We start from the raw sequence: 15,171 nt of genomic DNA on the forward strand, positions 1-15,171 counted from the left end.
ACAAAATATGAAACACAAATCATTAAAAGAGACTATAATAAAATTAAGAATGTTTACTTATCAAGACAATTTAGAAGGAGAGTAAAAAGGCAAGTCAAAGTAGAAGAAGAAATCTACTCATATATAAATGACAAAGATCATGCCCAGAATGTGTAAATCGCTCCAAAAACCAGCATGAAAAAGACAACCCACTGGAAAAAAAGGAAAAAGACTTGAACAGGCTCTTCAAAAAAGAGAAATCACAATGGCCATAAAGCATATGAAAACATTCTTAACCACATCGATAATCAGGGAAACACCAACTAAAACCAAAACGAAATACCATGACCTCACGGCAGGTTGTTTAAAATAAATAAAAAAGAGATCTAACAATAACTTTGGTCAGGATATGGACCACCAGGAGGTTTCAGATTGCTGGTGGAAGTGTAAATTTATACAGCATCTCTAGAAAACCTGCTGGAATTTAGTTCGTAAAATTGAAGATATGCATCCCCAAAGACCGAGCAATTCTACTCTTATGTTTACACCCTTCCCATACAGCTTCAGAATTTTATGCCGAGAGGCACCAAAACACATGTATGAACACGTTCAAAGAAGAATTATTCATAATATCCTCAAATTGGAAGCACCCAGATGTCCACTGAAAGCAGAATGGTTAAATAACTCATGCAATGGAATATTATATAGCAACACAAGTGGGCTCACTATATACCCTTCAATGTAGATCAATCTTAAAAATCTGTGGTTCAGGGGAAGAAGCCAGTCACTTACACACACACCACATACCTTGTGACTTTATTTAGGCGAAAACTAAAATATTTCATTTAGGGCTACTCAGTTTGAAGCTAAATTATAAACAAAAGGGAAGGGGCAACCTGGGGCCTTTGGGGGTCCAGAGAATGTTCTATTTCATAACGTCGGTAGTGGTTACATAAATATTTTATAATAACTTGTTAAATTATACATTTATTTATTTAAAAAAGAAAGAATATGATATCCATGCAGCCGTTTTCTGGGCAAATGATACCTTCCTAGTGCCACAAAAATATTTAATAAATGATGCAGTGTGTTTAAGTACTTAATTTTTAGAATCATGAATATTTAGATTTTTCTGAACTTTTGATAGTCACATATTTTTTTACCATAAGTGCTGTAGACAGAAAGATTCCTCACAAAATTTGTTGACAATGACAATCTGTTTTATCAAATTTTGCAGAAAATGTGAGCCAATTTCTTTTATTATAACCATATGTAATGTGAAACTAAAAGTCAAGATTTTCCTTAATTTACTCCCTTTTCAGTAAATGCCTCCAGGCATGAGAGGGGGATGAAGTGTCTACAAGTCAAATTGTAATGAAAACATTCAGAAATGATACTTCTTCAACTAGTCCACTTGATGGCACTAAACTAACACAGAATGTGGGCTAATTCTTCATAGACGTTTGATGCACTAATGTGTTTTCAATATGTTGTCATAATCTTAGACCTTATGAATTCTAAAGGTCTTTTTTGGCTTAGAGCTTTGGATATATTCAGTAGGAAAAAAAAGGATTAAAATTCTTAAAGAATTAAAGCTGGTTTTGAGTGCTAAAGAAAGATATATTAAAAGTCTCAGGACAAATAGAGCTTTTCATGTCTTCTTGCCTCTTGCTTCTCCCACATCTCTAAATTCTGTATCCTTGGAAAATAAATAATTTTTGGCTCTATTTTAGAAGATCAGGCTTGATAGATCTATATGCATTGCAAGACTTCAAACTGAATTCTTTTATGAGGAGAATGAAGTGGAGAAGATTTTGCCCCTGTTGTCAGCTCGGGCTGACTACCATAGACTGGGGTAGCTTAAACAACAGACATGTATTTCTCACAGTTCTGAAGGCTGCAAAGTCCAAGATCAAGATGCTGGAGACTACGTGTCCGGTGAGGGACCGCTTCCTGGTTTGCAGGTGGGTATTGTCTTCTTGTACCCTCACATGGCAGCGAGCAGAGAGGGGAAGAGAGCTCTCCTGACTCCTCTTATAATGGCATTAATCCCATTCATGAGGGCTCCATTCACAAGACCTATTTACCTCCCAAAGCTTCCCCCACCCCATACCATCACAGAGAGGATTAGGATTCCAACATATGAATTTGGGGGGACACAAACACTGTTTATGATGCCATGGTCCACGCACTGCATAGCAGATAGAGGAAGGGGCAGAGCCTTTGCATGCTGGCAGTGAGGATGCAGTTTCACAGGCTTGGGTTCTGCAGTTTAAGGAGAGAGGCTGCTTTCCTTCTTGGAGGAGCATCTTTGCAGAGTCTTAAAGCAGAATAAGGCTTCTTTGCTATGACTCCTCATCTGTAAGCAGTGGGAAGCGGTTCTTGGCTGGTGAAGAGAATTGGGAGATTGAAGAAATGGGAGAGGCTACTGTTTTTTGGGTGCATTTACTGAAAATGGAGTAAATTAAGTGGCCTTGACTTCTAGTTTCACAATACGTACGGCTCTAAAGAAAGAAATTGTCCCACATTTTTCTGAGTGAAATAATTTGCTTTACGTGTGTCAGAATTTGGCATTGCAAAACAGTCGACAAACCTGTTAGTGCTACATGGAATACCAATAATGATCCCCAAAGAGAGCTACAAGGATCTCTGTTCTTAGATTAACCATAACAGGTCCTTTTCCTGACTTGTAATAAAGTAAGATATTTCGTCTAAATTCTTTTTAAAAATCCTGCAGTGACTCCCTCTTCTGTGTGAAGACTTCAGGGTGCTGCTTGCCTGTCAATGACCTCTAGAGGTGGTGGGCTCTATTTCCCAGGGAGACAGGAAGCTTCTTGAGAGCAGGAAGAAGCTGCTCTTATCTCTGTTCCTTATAGCAGAAAACCCAATGATTTAGAGAGATGGATACTCAATAAACATGAATATGACGACTGAATTGTCATTATGCTCAATCTAAGACCTGATCTTATAGTTCCTTCCTTCCTGTGAAGATTTGGTTGTCTAGCATGTCCATATATGAATTAAGGTCATCGCAGCTTAACGCTAGAAAATTTGATAGAAAATGAAATACTTTGTGTGCATACTTTTAAATCTAAATGGTGTACTTTTTAAAATAAAGCACTGCTCTGTGCCTTCCTTTCCACTTCCTTCCTCTTTTGCTGCAAAGGACCAGCAGTTTTGTCCATAATACTTCAGATAACGTTTATTTCCCTCAAGAATTGAAAAAGTTTCTGAGCACTCCTTCAGCATTATTTGACAATATTAAGCAACTTTAGTTGTCTATTAAGTTTTAAAATGTTACCTGTAAGAAACAAACAAAAAATAAATGTATTAGAACAATAAGAATTTAAAAATAAGTAGACCTTTTGGACTTTAAAAAAATACAAAAAACAAAAACCCAACACAGGCTAAAAAAACACACAAAATCTGATCCTTTTTTTTACAACATAGGACTCATCTTTATGTTTCTTGAATCATCAGCCATTTGTCAAAATGCCAAAGGCAATATTATACACAGGAGGAATGTTAATTTTAACCTTAATTCAGCCAGGAAGAGCTCTGTGAGCCAAATTTGCGTTCATGGAGCCTACACAAATTCTCTGAAATATTAGAACAATAGGAAAGGACCACAGTGTATATTTCCTAAAATTTAACAACATAGTTTAAAAGCTATGAATAAAAAATCTCCCACCCTTTTTTAAAATTGCAGTATAGTTGATTTACAATATTGTGTTAGTTTCAGGTATACAGCAAAGTGATTCAGATATATATATGTATATATATATGTATTCTTTTTCAGATTCTTTTCCATCATAGGTTATTACAAGATATTGACTATAGTTCCCTGTGCTATACAGTAGGTCCTTGTTGTTTATCTATTTTATATATAGTAGTATCTGTTAATCCCATACTCCTAATTTTATCCCTCCCTGTCCCCTTTCCCCTTTGATAACCGTAAGTTTGTTTTCTATGTCTGTGAGTCTGTTTCAGTTTTGTAAATAAGTTGATTTGTATCAAAAATATCTCCCATCTTTAATGAGTTTCTCCTGATGTTGAAGAAAAAATCTTCACAAGCAATATCAAATATTGCTATCATATGCTTTTATAAATAATAAAAATGTACAATAATTTTATCATATAAGAAAAATTGCTAGGATAATGGTTCATATGGGTCTTTCTGACTGGGCTTAAAAATGTTTTCATATTTTGACTCTAAATGTTGTTTCTTGCTATGTTTTTTTAAAAAATTAACACACGGAGGAGAAAAGTTACTCATTGGCTGAGTCTATAAACTAACTAATATTTGGTGCAGACAAAAGTCTCCTGTTCTGGACATGTGTCCTCACTGCCTTAGCATAGTGCCTGAAGCATAGAAGATGCTCAATGAATATACTTTTTTTATTTGTAATATTTTGTTTTGTCTTTATTTTTTCAGTTTTATTGAGATATAATTGACCTCCAGCACTGTATGAGTTTAAGGTGTACAGCTTAATGACTTGACATACATATATTGTGAAATGTTTACCACAATAAGTAAGAACTCTTTTTAAAACATAATCACAATATCCATTATCACAGCTAAAAACAAAGAAGCCTAACAGTAATTTTTAATGTAATCAAATATAGTCATTAAACAAAAACAAACAAAAAAAGGCCAGTCACTTTTTCTGACTTTAAAAGCAAATTTCAAGGTTAGGAAGCACATGCAATATTGTCATCAATTCAAGGTCACTGATCATTTGGTGTCAGAAACACTATGGGTCAATATTCAGGAAATGAGAGCAGTATATTTTATCTATTATTTGCTAACAACAACAAAAAATATTCGTAAACAAACTCAAAAATAACCAATAGAAACAAAAGTAATTTAGGCTATCCAATTATTCACAACAGGCCATATAATCCTAATAATAAAAACACATTACTACCTCACACCAATTAGGATAGCTACTATCAAAAAACAGAAAATAAGCGTCGGTGAGGACGTGGAGAAACTGGAATACAGTATTTGCCTTTTTGTGACTGGCTTATTTCACTAGCACAATGTCCATGGTGCTTATTCGTCTTGTAGCATATGTCAGAACTTCCTTTCTTTTTAAGGCTGAATAACATTTCATTGTATGATACGTATATACCACATTTTGCTTATTCATTTCATTCGTCCATGGACACTTGGGTTGCTTCCATGTTATAGCTATTAAGAATAATTCTGCAATGAACATGGATGTACAAATATCTTTTGGAGGCTCTGCTTTCAATTCTTCTGAGTATGTACCCAGGGGTGGAATTGCTGGATCATAGCTCTATTTTTAATTTTTTTAAGAAATGTCATGCTACTTTGCACAACGGCTGTACCATTTTACATTCTCACCAACAGCAGAGAAGGGCTCGATGAATACTTATTGAAAGAAGGGACCACTGAACACTGTGGATGCTACTTTCTCTTGAGCCCTTCTGTTTACCTCCACACCAATGTCACTTTCCTAGTTCTGGTTCTCATCATCTCTGGTTTATTTACTGTACTAGCCTACTAAACTGTCTCTCTGGTTACTGCCCATGTTTTCTCTTGTTCATTCTCTACCATATAACTTCGACTTTTTTCCAAAGCAAATTAGATCATGGTAGTAGCTAATATTTACTGATCCCCTGTATGTGCCAAACACTTTACATGCATCATGTAATTAAATTCTTGCAGCAACAATGGTAAGAAGGCATTATTGTTCCTCATACTAGAGATGAATAAATCAAGGCACAGAGAGGTCAAGTGGGTAGACCAAAGGCAGTTTGGCTCTGGCAGTCTACCCTTCCGTGATATTACGCCACCTGATGTAAGGGGGTGATTAACGATCTCAGTTTTCCTGGAACTGTCTTAGTGTAGCACTGAAAGTCTGGTGCCATAGGAAACTCCTCTGTCCCAGGTAAACTTAAACAGTTGGTTACCCTACATACAGCATAAGAACTTTGCAGTAGTGTACTTTCATTTCTCCCCTCCCAACTTTTGTGCTATTTTATCATACATTCTACTTTTCCATATGTTATAAACCCCATATTCCATTTCTAATATTTTTGTTTAAATAATTATTCTGAAAAGAGATTTAAATAATAGAAAAATCTTGCATGTTTTCTATGCTCATCAATCCTCTGTGTAGATCCAGATTTCCATCTGGTATTCTTTTCGTTCTGTCTAAAGGATTTCCTTTAATATTTCTTACAGTGTGAGTCTGCCGGCGATGCTTATTTCACCTTCTGTATATCTGAAATGTCTTTATTTTGATTTCATTTTTGAAAGAAAATAGAACTGAAAGAAAGTTACAATTTTTTCTTTCAGTATTTTAAATCATTTGATCTACAGAATTCTTGCTTGCATCATTTTTGTTTTTCTCTAGGTTTATTGAAATATAATGATGTATAATATTGTATTAGTCCAAGGTGTACAACATGATTTGATATATGTATATATTGCAAAAGGATTACCACAACAATTTTAGTTACTATCAATCACCTCACATAGCTATAATTTTTATTTCTTCTGATGAGAACTTTTAAGATTTATTCTCTTAGCAACTTTCAAATATTCAGTACAGTATTGGTAACTACAGTCACCATGCTATACATTACATCCCCAAACTTACTTAGAACTGAAAATTTGTGCCTTTTGACTGACTTCACCCATTACACTTTACCCCCCTGTGCCTCTCTCCCCTGGCTACTATGAGTTCTTTTTTTTTTTAATTTTAGATACCACATATAAATGAGATCATACATTATTTGTCTTTCTTTGTCTGATTTTTTCACTTAACATAATGCCTTTGAGGTCCACCCATATTGTCAAAAATGGCAGGAATTCCTTCTTTTTTATGCCTGAAAAATATTTCACGGTACATATACACCACATTTTCTTTATCCATTCATCTATTGATGAACACTCAGGTTGTTTTCATGTCTTGGCTATTGTAAATAATGCGGCAACAAACATAGGGGTGCATACATCTTTTTGAGATAATGTTTTTGTTTGCTTCAGATAAATATCCAGAAATGGAATTACTGGATCATATAGTAGTTCATTTTTAATTTTTTGAGGAACCTCCGTACTGCTTTCCATACTTGTTGCACCAGTTTACATTCCCACCAATGGTGCACATGGGTTCCCTTTTCTCCACATCCTTGCCAACAGTTGTTATTTGTTGCCCCTTTGGTAATAGCTATTCTGGCAGGTGTGAGGTGATATCTCATTGTAGTTTTGATTTGCATTTCTCTGATGATTAGTGATGTTGAGCATCTTTTCATGTGTCTGTCAGCCATCTGTATGTCTTGGAAAAATGTCCACTCAGCTCCTCTGCCCATTTTTTAATTGGATTATTTTTTTCTAATGCACTGTATGAGTTCTGTATATATTTTAGATATTAACACTTTATTAAATGTATGATTTGCAAATATTTCCCCCCATTCTTTAGGTTGTCTTTTCATTTTGCTGATGGTTTCCTTTGCTGTCTAGAAGCTTTTTGGTTTGATGTGGTCTCACTTTATTTTTACTTTTGTTGCCTTTGCTTTTGATGTCAAATCCAAAAAATCGTTGCCACAACAGAAGTCTAGGAGCTTACCCCTATGTTTTCTTCTAGGAGTTTTACGGTTTCAGGTCTTTCATTCAAGTTTTAATCCATTTTGAGTTGATCTTTTGTGTCTAGGGTAAGATAGGGGGTTGTGTCTAGTTGATCTTTGTGTCTAGTGTAAGATCTCCCCATGTATATTCTTGGCTCCTTTGTTGTAAATTAATTGACCATATATGCGTGGGTTTATTTCTAGGCTCTCTACTCTGTTTCATTAGTCTGTGTGTCTGTTTTTATGCCAATACTGTACTGTTTTATTACTAGAGCTCTGTAATATAGTTTGAAACCAGAGAGCGTGATGCCTCCAGATTTGTTCTTTTTCTCAAGATTGCTTTATTGGGGTCTTTTCTGGTTCCATACACATTTTAGGATTGTTTGTTCTATTTCTGTGAAAAAAAAAATGCCATTGGAATTTTGATAGGAATTGCCTTGAATCTGTAGGTAATTTTTGATTAGATGGATGACATTGCAAATTTTACCTTTTAGGTGATGGTTTTCTTCTATTCTTATAAATATTCTTGAGGTTTTTTCCTGGGACACAGTTAAATTACTCGGAAACAGTTGGATCCTTTCAGGTCTTGATTTTAATGTTTGTCAGGCAGAATTCGAGCTGTGCTCAGCATAGGAATAATTTTCCCCCACTACTGAAGTGAAACCCTTCTAGGTACTCTACTCAAAGTCCCATGGATTATGAGGTTGTCCAGTCTGGCTGGTGGGAACAGGCACTATTCCTGGCTCACTGCAAGTGCTAGACATCATTACCTCTGATCTTTTGGATGGTTCTTTTCTCAGCCCGAGAGTTTCCTTTTTTGCATGTTCTGATCTGGACTCAGCTGAATATTTAAGTGGGACTCTCTACTGATCTCTCACTGTGCAGCATTCTTCTCTCCCGTATTGTTCTACGAACACTAGCTGCCTTGGTCACCTGGAACTCTCAGCCTATCTCAATCCAGCAAGTCCTCTGGGTTCCCCCTCAGCCCCCATGCTGCACCACTGCCTGGAAAGTCTCTCAAGGCAGTAAGCTGGGACAATTGTAGGGCTGACTTCTTTGGTTTGTTTCTCAGGGATCACAGTTCTTTGTTGCCTGCCTAGTGTGTTATGAACCGTTATTTCATATATATTTGTTTTTTTTTTTTTATTTTGTCTGCATTGGGTCTTCAGTGCTGTGCATGGGCTTTCTCTAGCTGTGGTGCGCGGAGACTACTCTTTGTTGCAGCGCGCAGGCTTCTCATTGTGGTGGCTTCTCTTGTTGCAGAGCACGGGCTCTAGGGCACGTGGGCTTCAGTATTTGCAGCACGCAGGCTCGGTAGCTGTGGCTCGTGGGCTCTAGGGCATGCGGGCTTCAGCAGTTGTGGCACGCAGGCTCAGTAGTTGTGGCTCGCGGGCTCTAGAGCACAGGCTCAGTAGTTGTGGCACACAGGCTTAGTTGCTCCACGGCATGTGAGATCTTCCCGGACCAAGGCTCGAACCCGTGTCCCCGGCATTGGCAGGCGGATTCTTAACCACTGCACCACCAGGGAGGTCCCTCATATATATTTGTTTATTGGCTGTTTCAGGTGGAGGATAAGTCCAGTCCCTGCTTCTTCATTTTGGCTGTGTGAGACCAGTATGTGTTGAATAAATGACCATAAAATGTTTGTCCTCCCTTTCAGATTGCTCCACATATTAGCACACAAATTTAGTGTGACTGTTTACATGTTTTTGAACTTCATTCAAAATTGATTTCATTTAGTTAAATTACCAAACTTATGTTTTTGTTTATGTAGACATGATATAATTGAAAGGACTGAACATAAAATGATTAACTACAAAGATTCGCTACTTTACAGGAACAAGATAAGCAAGATAGTTCTTGGTTTGCTTATTTATGTGCATCTTACCAGTTGCTTTACTGGCATTTTGAAATAGCTACATTTAATTGTGCAAAAATATTTCAGATGATCTGTCTAAATGTGATCTAGTTAGGTAATAAAATAATAATTCTTTGAATGGCTAGTATCAGTTTACATGGATAGAATTATGACCTATGTAATCTGACTTATTTCAGTTCAGTGTTTACTGGATACATTCTATGTGCTAGACACTGAGCTAAGTCTGGAGACAGAGATGAATAATAAATAGCCTCTGCCCTGGAGGAGCTCAGAGGAGGCAGGACTGATAAATGAGTTGACAATGTGATAAGCACTGCAGCTACACTAATTACGGGTTGCTATGAGAGCACTGAGGTGGGGCACCTCACACAGCTCAGGACGGGGTGATGGCTGTGGGTGGGAAGGTGTAGCTGATCCTCTGGGTGACCTGCTTCTCTCCTTCTTCCTTGCTGGAAGAGCCCTGATTTGATGATTCCCTCTCCTCCTCCCCAGTGGGACCAGGAAGTGAATGTTCTCAAGTCTAACTCAGTCACTGTCAATCATTGCACTCCTATGCTCATTTTCAATGACTGGTTTAGGTGAGGGCATGTGACACACCCCCTGGGAAGGAAGATGCAAAAGTAATGCTACAGATGGGACTCGGGACAGGTTTTTCTCCTGATAGAAGGAGCCATGCAAGGAGAAACCTCTTTTCTGGCTTTGAGCACAACTGTGTGACAACATGATATCTGAGCTGTGTCATTCATGTTACGATCATGAAAGGACAGCCTGAGAATGAGCTGTAATATGCTGAGGATTGAAGAGCAGAAATAAGGAAAGCTGTTGGGTCCTTGTTGACATCATCGTGTTGCTAAATTACAAACTTGCAATCTTCTGTCTCTATCTATCTTTTCTTGTTGTTGTTATAATGAGATAATAAATCCTTATTATTGAAGCCACTTTCAGTTATTCCATTACATTCAGTCAAAAGTATCCTAACTAATATAGAGATTTCCCAAAGAAGTGAAGCTTGGTTAATGCCTTAAAGGACCAAAGATATTTATCCCTGGAGTTAGCTGGATAGAGGAGAGGGAGAGCTTGCTCCAGGCAGAGAGAAGAGCTTATTCAAAAGCTTAGAAATACAAAGCAGTATGGAGTGCTTGCGAAAGTACAAGCAGTTCTGTACTGGACTGTTGTTCTAGTAATTCAGATTTTCTCATTTGGGTAGAATGTCTTTTGCACATAGTAGATATCCAATTACTATTTGTTGCCTGATTGCTTTTATAATGTTTTCTTTAATTATACTGAATTCAGTCCAAGAATGTCTATTGATGTGCCAGGAATTTTACAGGCACATATGGTAGAATCTGACTCTCGTCTGTGGCAGTACCCATCCCAACTCCCTTCTAAAATGCTAAAAACCAAAAACTACATTTCCCAGACTTTCCTGAGAGGGTTTTGATTTATTTTCCATCAATTAGATACAATCACTCAGGACTCTGACTTGAAAAAACACCGCAGTGAGGAGAGAAGCAGAACGTGAGGCATCGGTGTCGAGGGTGTGAATATGGCCGAGGTGACGGGTGCACAGATGTGCTCCAGCGTCCCCCGGTTTGTACGAGAGGCAGCAGTCACCTTGGTGGCCCACGTGGGCGGTGTCGTATTAGGAGTTCTTCCTGGAACCTCAGCCTGGAGTCTGCTTCTTCAGCCCTCCCAACAGCTTCGTGAGTCATGTATACTCCGTACTCAACTCTCCAGTATAAGCTACTGTGGGTCCGGCGTCTGCATTTAGGAACCCTGGATGATACAACGTGTGAGACAGCCCTGGAGCTCAAAGACCTCAGGGACTAGTGGTGCAGAACAGAGTCACCTTACTCTGGGATTACAGGATTACAATCTGTATAGCAATTAGTACTTTCCACAGCACTTTTAAAGCACCTCACTTTTGTGAAGTTAATAGGGCTTCTGTGACACTAATAGGGCTTTAATATATGCTCTTTTGACAGATGCAGAAATTGAGGCCCCTGGGAAGTTAAGAGACACAGAAATAAAGTAGTGATTGCTGAGACTAGAATCCAGGTTTTTTTGGGGGGAGCTGAGCCGCGGCTTGCGGGATCTCAGCTCCCCGACCAGGGATTGAACCCACGCCCCCCTGCAGTGGAAGTGCGGAGTCCTAACCACTGGACCGCCAGGGAAGTCCCTAGAATTCAGGTTTTATAACTCCTAATCTAGTGCTCTTTCCTCTAAGTGCCATGTGGAGAATGGGCTGTCCTACAGGGAACGCTACTGGAATTATATCTTTGCATTACTGAAAACTTGTCATACAGTCAGACCTTTCTAACACAGATGCTGCACCCACTGGCATGTAGGTGAAAAGCTTTGTGGCCCATTACTGGTCCTTTGAATCACCCCTTCTCACTTGAATAGCATGTTTAATGGAAACTCATCAGCTAAACCAGAAGTATGTCAAGCGTTACTATCACTTCCTCCACTCTACCTTCTTAGAGATCATTATGTGGCTCCATAAGTGTAATGGAAACATTATATCGACAAAGATAAATGAAAAGTTGCTCTAAAAGTTCAAACAAATTCTTAATGTATGTTTGATGAGAATATACAAAAACGGTGGCAATAAAGTTTCTAATTGCACACTATCCTAAAACAAATTTTCAAGGAAAAAATGGCTTAATTTTTCATATTGTGTTTTGCTTCTTCAACAAAGAGATATTAAACGCTTTTCCTAGAATTGCTAGAGGTGCTAAAGATAGCTATAATAAATGTTGACAATGGGAAAAAGATGTGGGCAAAATAAAAGAGAACACGCAGGCCTGTGCAATCTGAATTCAGAGGACCAATCTGGGGCTCTGCCAGCTACTCACATTTACCTATTCTGACAATGGGAATTGCAGAGAGATGCCATTTAGCTGGAGGGTAAACACAGTATTTATTTGACTGAAGCTTTTCTATTAAAAGGTAGATTAAGAAGACTGGCAACTGACTTTCTCCTTCCCTTCTATGCTATTAATTTCTCCACTTTCTACCACTCTTCCCCCCGTCCCCCCCATGTATGAGATTAATGCACAATGAATGAAGTAAGACTCTTGCTCAGGGCAGGTGAGGAATTCTGCTGATACTCTAATAGTCACATATGTATAAAAATATGAGAAGTCAAGGCAATTTCATTATGGGAGCATAAATCAATTACTTGTCCCTGTGTCTTCTGGCCTCTGCTACAAGGAACATGTTCAGTGGCAGTGGGGTGGTGAAGGAAAGAGTGAACAAATACTGAGATTTACCATCGTTCAGTTGCTATGCTAAGTTTGCATTTCCTCATTAAATTTTTACATTAGCTTCTGAGATAGTTACTATTATTATCACTATATTTGACATATGAAGAATCTATGAGTTCCAGGATTTTGTAACTTGACCGAGATCTTACAGTTAGGGGGCTTCAGACTTGTGGAGTCTCCACATCTGTGTTCTTTGCCGCAAAAATAAACTTACCAGAATGAGGTTTACTAACAAATTGGCTCCAGATAAATTCAGCAAAGTTTCAGGTTACAAAATCAACATACAAAACCCAGTTGCATTTCTATACACTAATAAGAAACTATCTGAAAAAGAGAAAAAGCAATCCCATTTATAAGAGCATCAAAAGGAATTAAGATACCTAGAAAAAAAACTTAACCAAGGAGGTGAAAGACCTGTACACTGAGAACTATAACACATTGATGAAAGCTATTGAAGAAGACACAAATAAATGGAAAGATATCCCATTTTCTTGGATCGGAAGAATTAATATTATGAAAATGTTCATACTACCCAGAGCAATCTACAAGTTCAATGCAATTCCTAGTAAAATCCCAATGGCATTTTTTACAGAAGTAGAGAAAAACAATCCTAAAATTTAAATGGAACCACAGAAGACCTCAAATAGTCAAAGAAATCCTGAGAAAGAACAAAGCAGGAGGCATCACACTTCCTGATATCAAGCTATACTATACAGCTATAGTAATCAAAACAGTGTGGCAATGGCATAAAAACAGACAAATAGATCAATGAACAGAATAGAGAGCCCAGAAATAAATCCACACATATATGGTCAACTAATTTTTTTTTTTCCCCCACTAAGCTGCATGAAGGATCTTAGTTCCCTGACCAGGGATGGAATCCGCCATGCCCCCTGCATTGGGAGCTTGGAGTCTTAACCACTGGACCGCCAGGGAAGTCCCACGAGTCAACTAATTTTTGACAAGGATACCAAAAACACACAATAGGGAAAGGATAGTCTCTTCAATAAATGGTGCTGGGAAAACAGAATAGCCACATGAAAAAGAATAAAACTGGACCACTATCTTACACCATTAACAAAAATTAACTTGAAATGGATTAAAAATTTAAATATGAGACCTGAAACCACAAAACTCCTAGAAGAAAACAGAGAGAAAAGCCCTTTCACATTGGTCTTGGCAATTATTTCTTGAGTAAGACACAAAACCACAGGCAACTAAAGCTAAAATAAGAGGGACTATATCAAACCAAAGAGCATGTGCACAGAAAAGGAAAAAAATTAATAAATTGAAAAGGCAACCTATCAAATGGGGAAAGATATTTGCAAAACATATACCTGATAAAGGATTGATATCCCAAATATACGAAGAACTCATACAACTGAATAGAAAAAAGCAAATAATCCATTTTAAAAATGGGTAAAGGACCTAAATAGTCATTTTTCCAAAGAAGACATACAAATGGCCAAAGGTACATGAAAAGGTGCTTATCATCACTAATCATCAGAAAAATGCAAAACAAAACCTCAAGGAGATATCACCTCACACCTGTTAGGATGGCTATTATCAAAAAGACAAGAGATAATAAATGTTGGTGAGGATGTAGAGAAAAGGGAATGCTTTTACACTGTTTATGGGGATACAAATTGGTACAGCCTTTACAGAAAACAGTATGGCAGTTCTTCAAAAAAAATTAAGCACAGAGTTACCATATGATCTAGCAATTCCACATCTGGGTATATTCCCAAAAGAATTGAAAGAAGGATTTTGAAGAGGTGTTTTTACACCCATGTTCATAGCAGCATTATTCACAATAGCCAAGATATGAAAACAACCTAAATGTCCTTCAATGGATGAATGGATAAAGAAAATGTGATATATATACATATATATATATATATATATATATATGTATATATATATTCCCTTTTCTGTATATCGTCACCAACATGTTATCTCTTGTCTTTTTGAGAATAGCCATCTCATCAGGTGTGAGGTGATATCTCCTTGTCATTTTGATTTGCATTTCTTTGATGATTAGTGATGTTGAGCACCTTTTCATGTACCTTTGGTCATTTGTATGTCTTCTTTTGGAAAAGGTGATACACACATATACACACAATGGAATATTATTCAGCCTTAGAAAAGATAATCCTCCCATTAGAAACAATATGGATGGACCTTGAGGGCATTATTCTAAGTGGAATAAGAGAAAAAAAGACAAATATGGTATCACTTATATGTGGAATCTAAAAAGAGCCAATTTCATAGACACAGAGGATAGGATGGTGATTGTCAGGGGATTGGGGGGAGGGGGGTATATGGGGAGATGTAGGTCAAAGGGTACAAACTTTCAGTTATGAGAAGAATGAACTCTGAGGCTCTAACATGCAGCATGGTGTCTGTCATTAATAACATGGCACTGTATAACTGAAAGTTGCTGAG

Source organism: Eubalaena glacialis, chromosome 17 (assembly GCF_028564815.1).
Source record: "Eubalaena glacialis isolate mEubGla1 chromosome 17, mEubGla1.1.hap2.+ XY, whole genome shotgun sequence".
Lineage (NCBI taxonomy): Eukaryota > Metazoa > Chordata > Mammalia > Artiodactyla > Balaenidae > Eubalaena > Eubalaena glacialis.